The sequence below is a fragment of the Cnephaeus nilssonii genome (genome assembly GCF_951640355.1).
Source record: "Cnephaeus nilssonii genome assembly, chromosome: 13".
Lineage (NCBI taxonomy): Eukaryota > Metazoa > Chordata > Mammalia > Chiroptera > Vespertilionidae > Cnephaeus > Cnephaeus nilssonii.
The window spans coordinates 82,820,127-82,829,268 of NC_137084.1; the positions used below are offsets into that span (position 1 = coordinate 82,820,127).

A 9,142-nucleotide genomic window follows, 5' to 3' on the forward strand; every position below is an offset into this window, starting at 1 on the left:
CCTCATGGGCTGGAAGACAAGGAAAGATCATCAGAGGCCCCGGGGTCGGCTCCCAGCATTCCTGCTCCCCCATCCTCCACCTCCGAACCCTGGATCTCAACTAGGGACCACACGGTCCCTTTCCCCAAGAGGCTGGCCCGCCACTGAGCAACATGCCTCTGCCCGGTGCACACACATGTGGGCACGCAGGTCTGCACACACGCAGCCATTCACACTTCAGGGAGAGCACAGAGGGGACTGGCTTTGATGAACCACCAGGGCAGTCAGTCTCAGCACCTCGTGGCGTCCCTGAGTGCCCCCCTCACACGCCAACATGCCAGCAGGAACTGCCCTCTCCCCACAGCCTCCGACCACACACACAGCCCAGCCCAGGCCCATCGCTCCTCCTGGGCTCCTCGCCCTCGGGACAGAGGACCTGGACAGTGCAAGAGTTAGGGCCATCCCACTCCTGTCTGACTCATGGGGCGAGTGAGTGGGAGTCTGGAATTAGACTGTCTGAGCCGGAAAGACCAGAGGATCCTTGGATCAGGTTCCTGGTGAGGAAAAGCAGGCTCATGAGAGGGAGCAACAGGGGGTGGGGGAGGGGAGGAGTGAGCAGGTGGCCGGGAGGGGGCTTGACCTTGGTCTCCACACTCCACCCCCAGCCCTTCCCTGACACACCGGCTGCCCTGAGCTGCGTCTCCTGCTCTAAGTGGATCAGGGCACCGCGGCCTCCAGGAGTCCCTGCCAGGGCCATGCCCAGCTGCTCCTGGCGAGGAGGACGTGCCCAGAGGCTGACACCCTGCACTGCAGGAGCGCGCCCCGTGCGGCCCAGGCGCTCCCGCTGGGGAGATGTGGTGAAGGAACACAGAGCAGCAGAGCCAGGGTGGGAATCCAGGCCTTGCAGGTTTCTAGCCCAGTGCTCTTTACACATGACCTTGATCTACCCCTCCCACCAAACGCAGGCTCACTCGGGACCCCCCGAGTCCCTTCCGCATCCCCAAAGCGCAGGCTTTATCTACAGTGGAGCTGGAGGGCACAGAGGCTTTGGAGAGAGCAGCAGGTAGGATCAGGCCCCTTTCCTGAGGGCCATCGGGGGCCCTTGGGGCGGGGGAGAGCCACCCGGGACCCTCAGAGGAGCGTGTGCAGGCCTTGCCCTGTGATGGACTAGCCGGGTGAATTTGCCCTCGTCATTTCACCCCTCTGAGCCCCAATGTTCTCACCTGCAAAGCGAGTATAACATCATTGCCATCATCCCTACCTCACAGGGCTGTCCTGAGGAGGTCAGTGAGATAAAGACACGGGAAAGCCCTCCACAGGACAGCTATTATCTCCCCTCCCTGCCCCCCCCGACCCCCCCCCCCCCCCCCCGCTTGCAGGCAGCCTGTCCGGCCCCACCCTTGCTGAGCCTGGAATAAGTTAAGGCAGGGCTGGGTCCCTCCCGCTTGTGGTGGCTTCTGACCTCAGCCTTGAGCACTCGGGTTCCCTGCAGCCCCCAGTGACCTGTACCCCCTCCTCGGGGTTGGCTGCTGAGGAGGCAGCGGCAACAATGTGGCCGCTTAGGAGGTAGCCCGCAGCTTGCCAGGCCTGTAGCTCAGCCCATCAGGGCAAAGAGGAGCTGGTGCCAAGCCCCACATGCCGAGGGCTTGGCAGAGGGCACTAGAAGCTCGGTCCGTGCCAGGCTTGGGGTCAGTGCAGGGGGAGACCCACAGATGGCAATGTTCACAGGGGCCCCCGAACAAAACATCTAAGGGCTGGAGGCCAGGGTTGGGGAAACCATGAGCTTTCCTTGCATCAACTTAACTTTCTGGGGTGCAGAGAAGGAAGAGTGTGAAAGCTGAGGGAGGCTGGGGAGGAACAGACAGAGGCCCGGGGACTGGGCCTGGGGCTGGGGCCGGCCGGGGCCCAGTCCAGTCGGGCTGTTTCACTATTGATGAGAACGCCATCAATAATTCACAGTCAAAGAAACTCCAGGTCTCCGGAGCTGGGCTCCGGGACACCGAGCTGCCAATCAGATACGACCTGCCCCTCCCATGCTTCCCGCCTGCGGCCAGGGCCGTCTCCCTCCCCCACGCCGTGCAGCGCCCAGCTCTTGGCCTCTCCTGGCCGCTGACGGTGCAGAAGGGCTGCAGCCAAGCTAGGCGCAGCCTGGACAGGGACAGACAGACAGCTGATGGGCAGCCCTGGGGAGAGTCGGGGCTGGAGGTAGACCACGCCTCCTGGCCTCAGAGTCCCAGAGGGGCTCCCGAATCCCTGCTTTCCCGCCTGCTCCCATCGGGCAAGCAACTGGCAGGCCTCCCACCCCTGGAAGCTGCCCCGGGGCCGGGGGGTGGGTGTCCTGCTCCCACACACAGCCTTTCGGAAGCTGAGCTCTGGCTCACAGGCCCCGCGTCTGGGCGAGGGTCCCTGTTGGGGCCCAGGCCTGCAGCGTGCCTATCCCCCTCCCCCGCCCCGTCCCGCCCGCCCGCCCCGCTGTCTCACTCTTGAGACGAGTGCTAGTACCTCCCAGGGGAGCAGACAGGTTAGGGTGGGGCCCCCTCCCAGCATTACCTGGCAGGGCCGACCCCGGAGGCTGCATCCCACACCTCGGGTGGGAGACCGGGCCAGGCCCTGGTGGTATCCTTGCCACACAAGCCAGGGGCAGGACTGGCACTCACAGGGCTACGCGGAGGCTCGTTGCCACAGGAACAGCCTGAACAGAATGGCCTTTCCATGGGGCAGTGGGAGACATGCTGATTGGCTGGGGCAACCCCTCCCCGTCCCTGCCCAGTGGGGGGTCCCGCTGCCTGGCTCCTGCCCCTGTGTGCCCAGCGCTGGCAAGCACAGGCATGTGGCTCCAGAAGGCGCCTCCCAAGTGCCGGCCACCTGGGACAGGAGGGCAGTCCTGCCAGGCTCCTCCTCCGCCATCGCCACAGAGCCCTCTCTCTCCTGCTCGCTCCAGTCTCCGCACTCGGCCCGTCCCCCCTCTCGGGAGGGGCAGCAACTCTCCTCTGAGCGGAGCACGCGGCCCCCTGAGCGCACAGGTGAGCCAGCACCCGCAGCCTCCCCGCCGGCCTCAGCCCACGCCCGCCCCGGCTCTTCTAAGTACCTGCAGCGTGTCCCCCAGATCTTAGCGCGGCGTTAAGCTTTATTCTTTTGGAAGAATAAGTGCCTTGCTCTGGCCGCCTGACTCAGTTGGTTGGGTGTTGTCCGATGCACCGGAAAGTCACCGGTTTGATTCCTGGTCAGGGCACATGTCTGGGCTCGGCCCCGGGGGGAGTGCAGGGGCAGTGCTCCGTGATTCTCCCTCATCATCATTTCTCTCACATCCATGTTCCTCTCTCCCTTCCTCTCTCCCTTCCTCTCTCTCCCTTCCCCTCTCTCCCTTCCTCTCTCTCCCTTCCTCTCTCTCCCTTCCTCTCTCCCTTCCTCTCTCCCTTCCTCTCTCTCCCTTCCCCTCTCTCCCTTCCTCTCTCCCTTCCTCTCTCTCCCTTCCTCTCTCTCCCTTCCCCTCTCTCCCTTCCTCTCTCCCTTCCTCTCTCTCCCTTCCTCTCTCTCCCTTCCTCTCTCTCCCTTCCTCTCTCTCCCTTCCTCTCTCTCCCTTCCTCTCTCTCCCTTCCCCTCTCTCCCTTCCCCTCTCTCCCTTCCTCTCTCTCCCTTCCTCTCTCTCCCTTCCTCTCTCTAAAAGAATAATAATAATGATGATGAATAAATGCCACAAACATCATTTGAAGATTTAATTTTTTACATTAACTTGAAATTTAAAATATTGTATTCAAAAATTTAAAAACAAATAGACAAGAAATATAAAGAATGGAGCACTTAAACGCAGCACTCGTGTTCCCGAAGTCGTTAAAGCTTAACACGCCCTGAGACTGTGGAGCCGGAGTGGCCCGGCTCCGCCCGCCGGAGCAGGTGCTGTGAACTGCCCTTTGCCGCTGGGTCCCCAGGCCTCACTGGGAGGAGGGGCAGAGCTGGTGGGATCTGCGTTCTGCCTCTCACAGCCGCCCTGACCTTGGCCCCCACTTCACCCTACCCTATGCTCTCCCTGAGCTGGCCCAGGGTGGGGGACCCTTGGGGCAGGGCGAGGGCGGGGCCTCCGGTGTCACTGTCAGGCCACAGCAAGGCCGAGGCGGCAGCCTCCGCGGGCGTGAGCACGGTCAGGTGCAACCCGAGCCGCCCGCTGCGATGCGATGGCAGCAGACGGGAGGTGGGCCCTCCGGAGGCTTCCTTCCCGGCAGCCAAACCCTGCGTGTGGCCTGGCCCCGGGCTAGCCCTGCCGGCCCTCGGCCCAAGGCCTGGTCAGGGACATGCTGCAGCCTCCCACCTTGCTGCCACTGGCTCACTCCCCAAGGCAGCAGGCCAGGTGAGTCAGGGGTTCGGATGAAACCAATCCCCCAGGGGCAGCCAGCCCCTCGCAATCAGTCACTGTCATTTCCTGTTGCTCACGTGCAAGGTTCCCGAACCTGCCAGGCCAGGGGAGGACTCGCTCCCCGGGAATCCCAGGCACTCCTGGCATCCAGGTAGGGGACTGGGAACAGCCCACGTCCCACAGCTTCCCGCCCCGCTCTGCCCAGATGCCCTGTTCTCTGGGGTGCAGGCATGCCAGCTGCCCAGAAGGAAAGCCCATGGCTGGTCCCCAAGCCGGGCCTCCACAGGACCCAGGCTCGCCCCGCCAGGTGGCCAGGGCAGGTGCGTGAGAACCAGCCCCCGGGCCCAGCAGGACCGCCAGAGCTTCCCACGGCCACTGGTGAGGGCAGGAGGCCCTGCTGGTGTGCTGACTCGCAGGGCCAAGTGGCCGAGAGAGGGGCCCCCTTCACCTCCCCTCTGACCTCCCTCTCCGCGTCCAGGCACTGGCGGGCACACGCGGGAGCGTGGGAATCTCAGGATGTTGCGGCGGGTGTGGAGACGCAGGTGGAGTGGAGGCTTGGGCGAGGAGACCTGTGCTCACATTCCCCAGGAGACCTGTGGGCCTTCTCAGGGCCCCGGGCCTCGGCCGGCCGCTCCTCCCAGCCTGTCCCTGGCAGCTCTAGCTCTGAGGGGAGCAGCCAGGGGCCCACCGGGAGTGCCTGATCGTTTCACAGGCCTTGACAGGGGTCACGGAAGGGAATTTGGGGCCATTTCTGTCTCTCTGGCTCCCAGTAGGTGCCCAAGGATTGGGAGAGGGGCGGGAGAAGAGGTAAAATAAAGAGATTGAAGGTGAGAGCAAGAATCCCGACTGGCTGAAAAGAAGTGGGTGGGCCCAGGGGAGCATTCCCATTGGGTAATTCTTTGACTTGGGGCTGGGAGAGGGTAGGCATCTGGAAATGGACCCAGACAGAACTGAAATCCTGAAGTTCCCTCCAGCCGCCTCTGTGGACGCTCTGCTCTCCCGGGCCTCCTCCCAGGTCGCGGCTCTCTCCCTCCCCTCCAGGACCCCATCCTGTCTAGTCCTTGACCTCCAGCCTCTGGTCTTGCCCACAGCACCACCAGGCCTGGTGAGCCGTCACTCCACTGTTCCCCAAACAGTCCAGCGTCCCTGTGAAGCTCAGATATTAAAGGGGCAGCTACTAACCTGTGTTGGGGGCAATGGGCAGGATCTGGGGGCTTCTCCTTCCTGGCTGGGCCGGAGCGCGGTGGTGAGCCCTGGCGGCTGGAGCACGCCTCTGGGCTGGTAATCCTGCTCAGGTTACTGACTGATATATATAGCATCTTATCTGACCTCACAGCCATGGCAGCTAGCTCCACTCACTGTGTTCCAAGCCCAGGGGGAATTAAAGGGGCAGCGACAGGCCTTCCCTTGAACAAGGGGCTGTCCTGATGGGCCGGGTCAGGCCAGGAGTCCCAAGAGGACTCTCTGAATGGGGGACACTTTGAAGTGGAACTGAAGGGGAATTCCAGGTGGAACAACTGGAAGGAGGACAGTGGGATGGGGATGGGATGGACGCAAACTGCAGAAGCAGGTGCCAGTCACAGCCTTAGAGACAAGGAAGCAGCACGACGCCGGCCCTTGCTTCTGAGATGAAGACCTCAGGGTGACAGCCCCTTGTTCAAGGGCACAGACAGCGAGAGGCAGAAGAGACCAGCGCCCAGACTTTCAGCCCAAACCCTTTTACAGCGACCTCCCAGGCGGGCGCCCAGTCCCTTCCTTCCCTTCCAGCGGCTCTGAGACAGAGGGCAAGTCGCGTAGGCTGTCGGAACCTCAGTCATTTAATCGTAGTCAGCATAATACACGACACCTCCCAGTTGTGAGGGTTAAGTAAAACACATGTCAATGTCCTGGCAGGACCCGAGCCCGGCACAGCACTGGCAGCGAGGTGAGCCGGGAGGCCCCCTTCTCCGGCAGCCAAGCTCCCGCATGTCCCCTGGCCCAAGGCCTGGTTGGGGACATGCACCCCAGCCTCCTAATGTAATTATTATTATTATATTGAATGCTTCCACTTATCATTATAGTTAGTGGTAGTATTTCTTGTTGCTGTTGTTAATCCTCACCCGAGGATATTTTTCCCATTGAATTTTAGAGAGAGTGGAAGGGAGGGGGGGGGGAGAGAGAGAGAAACATCGATGTGAGAGAGACACATCGATTCGTTGCCTCCTGCATGAGCCCTGACCAGGGCCGGGGAGGAGCCTGCAACTGAGATATATGCCCTTGCCTGGAACTTATCCTGGGAACCTTCAGTCTGAGGCTCTATCCACTGAGCCAAACCGGCTAGGGCTAATAGTCATCATAATAATGCCATATCTCCCAGTTGTGAGGGTTAAATAAAGCATATGTCAATATCCTGGTGCGTAGTAAGAGTTCAGGAAGTGGTCATTATTATTACATTGAGGACTTCCACTTACGGGTACAGTTAGTGGTGGTCTTTTCAGTAGCACCTCCCAGGTGGAACTCCTCAGGGAGATCAGGGCCTCGGTGCTGGCCCTCAGCGCGCCTGCCCTGCCGTAGGAGACGGCCCCCACTCCCCGAGCTGGTCTGTCCCGTAACTGGCCAGGGCAAACGCGGCCTGCCCTGCTCCCAGCCCTCCTGCTCCCAGCCCTCCAGCCCACCCGCCGGAGGAGGCCGGGCCCCCGGGCGCCTTCCTCATCCGCCTAGAAAAGCACAGCAGGAGCGGCGGCTCCGAGGTGGCTCACTCTACCTGCCGAGCGCTCGGTGTCCAGGCCGCGGAGCTGGGCAGGGCAGGGTCCCGGGCGGAAGGAGCAGGGTTCTTCACCTCTCGGCCTGGCTCTCGGTCTGTTTCTCGAAGGCTCTGCCTACGGACTGGGAGTCCCAGGCTGTGCCTCACCCTGTCTTGGCCGAGGCCCTGACTCAGCTGGAGCCCTGATGATGCGCTTCGGGGGACGCCCTGGCCCGGCCCTCATTCCAGGCCTGGTGACTACTCGTTGGGCAGCATCTGTAGCATCAAAGGAGTGCGGGTGCCCAACCTCAGCTCAGCCAGCTCTCCTGCCCTCCACTTTACGGGGTCCCACTTGGGGAACCTTCACATGCCCATGCCTGGGGAGGTGATCAGCACCCCAGTCTCCAACTCAGCCCCATTTATATTTTTATTGATTTCAGAGCAAGGTAGAGGGAGAGAGAGAGAGAAACATCAACGATAAGAGAGAATCATGGATCGGCTGCCTCCTGCACATCCCACACTGGGGATGGAGCCCACAACCTGGGCCTGTGCCCTGACCGGAATCGAACCCTGACCTCCTGGTTCCTAGGTCCATGCTCAACCCCTGAGCCACGCCGCGGGGCTCAGCCGCATCCTGGAAGCAGCCAGGTGGGAAGTAGGTGGTCAGTCCTCAGAGACCAGCTAGAACGGCTTGGCCAGGGATTCCCTGGGCTGTTACCTGCCCCCTGGAGCACCCCCCCCCCCCGCCCCCGCTTCTGGTTCGGGATGGGTGAGAATTTCAGATGCCGCTTTCTGGTCGGGAGGGTGGGACACCCCTCCATCACTTCACTGCTGCCCTCCCGACACCCCACTCCCCTTGGCACACTGACCAGAGGCAGCCCCGCTCCCGGGAGCTGCACAGGGAGGAGGGAGGGAGCTGCGCGCCCACGCGAGGAGGAACTGTCAGTGTCCAGGCGGCTCTCGGGCCACACACCACGGGGCACGGGGCACGGGGGCCCCGACCCGCCGGAGCGCGTTTCCGGAGAACCTCGGATCAGCACGCAGACGGCGCCCGGGCGCCCGGGCTGCCAGCGCAGCCCCCGCCCACGGCTGGCACCCACGGCGGCGTCCTCCGCGCGACGGGCGCCGGCTCTACGTCTCCAGTGCCCGCTTCGCGCGGGCGGCCTCCGACGCTCCGCCCTCTGAGCCTCAGAGGACCGACCTCCCCCGGCCTCCCCGGCAGGTGGCACGTACCTGCGTCTTCTCCGAGGGTGACCGCGCCGAGCCGGGCGCAAGCATGGGGCCGCGCGTGCCCCGCGGCGGGTCCGAGCGCGGGCAGCGAGCCGCTGACGCGGGGAGCTCCCCGGCCTCCGCTCCGTCGCCTCCCGCACCTCCACCTCCCGCACCTCGGCCCGGGGCCCGCGAGGACCTCCCCGGGCAATCGGCGCCACCCAGCGGGCAGCCGCCGCATCGCGCCGGGCAGCGAAGCCACGCCTCGCGTCGCGTCACCGAGACGCCGCACGGGTATTGGCTGTTCCTATTGTGGCGTCATTAGAGCCCGCCCTGCTCGGGTCTCCCTGGCAACGCATTGTGCCGGGAGCCACGTGGAGGCAAAGCCCGCAAGTTTGGAAGCGGAAGAGCGCCGGCCACCTGGCCCGGAATGGGACCCCGGGGCGGGAGTGGGCCCGGCCGGGACGGGGCCGCCGGGACTGGGAGGTGTTGGGGAAGCGGAGGGAGGGCCGAGGGAAAGGCCCCGAACTGGAAGCCTGGGGCCCGTGCAGCGGCTCCCAGAGTTTAGGGAGAGGGCCTGTGCCCCAGCCCCCCTTTCCTCTGAGAGGCGCTCCCTCCTTTCACCACCGGGAGACGGCCGGGTGGGGACCCCCCAGGGGCACACGCGCGGCGGTGCCGAGGCCACGGACGGGACGCTCTTGGGTCTTTCAAGAAGAAGCTGAGGCAGAACTTGCATTCTGACCCTCGTCATGTACACTCTTTGTGTGCCTCCTCCGCCGCCTCCTCTCCCGGGGGTGCGGGAACCCGCACAGCCAGGCAATGGGCGTCAAGACAAAGCCAGGCTTTCCGTTTACCTGGACCATCAAACCAAGAAGAGCGAA

The 9,142-nt window shown here is 63.4% G+C and overlaps 1 protein-coding gene across 4 annotated transcripts in view; it reads right to left on the minus strand.

Moving 5' to 3' along the window:
* USP2 (ubiquitin specific peptidase 2) overlaps positions 1-8,504 on the minus strand; it is a 28,980-nt gene extending 20,476 nt beyond the window's left edge. Inside the window, exons 1-2 of one of the 4 annotated variants that reach the window (XM_079788781.1) lie at positions 8,286-8,504; positions 1-9 (exon numbers count right to left, since the gene is read on the minus strand). The exon at positions 1-9 is cut by the window's left edge and continues 809 nt beyond it. The gene's annotated coding sequence lies outside the window, so the exon portion shown is untranslated. Of the gene's footprint in view, positions 10-5,512; positions 5,590-7,073; positions 7,476-7,921; positions 8,236-8,285 lie in introns of those variants that run through there. The other 3 variants (XM_079788782.1, XM_079788784.1, XM_079788783.1) reach the window with 3 other exon arrangements.
* Between the last annotated feature and the right edge of the window lie 638 nt (positions 8,505-9,142).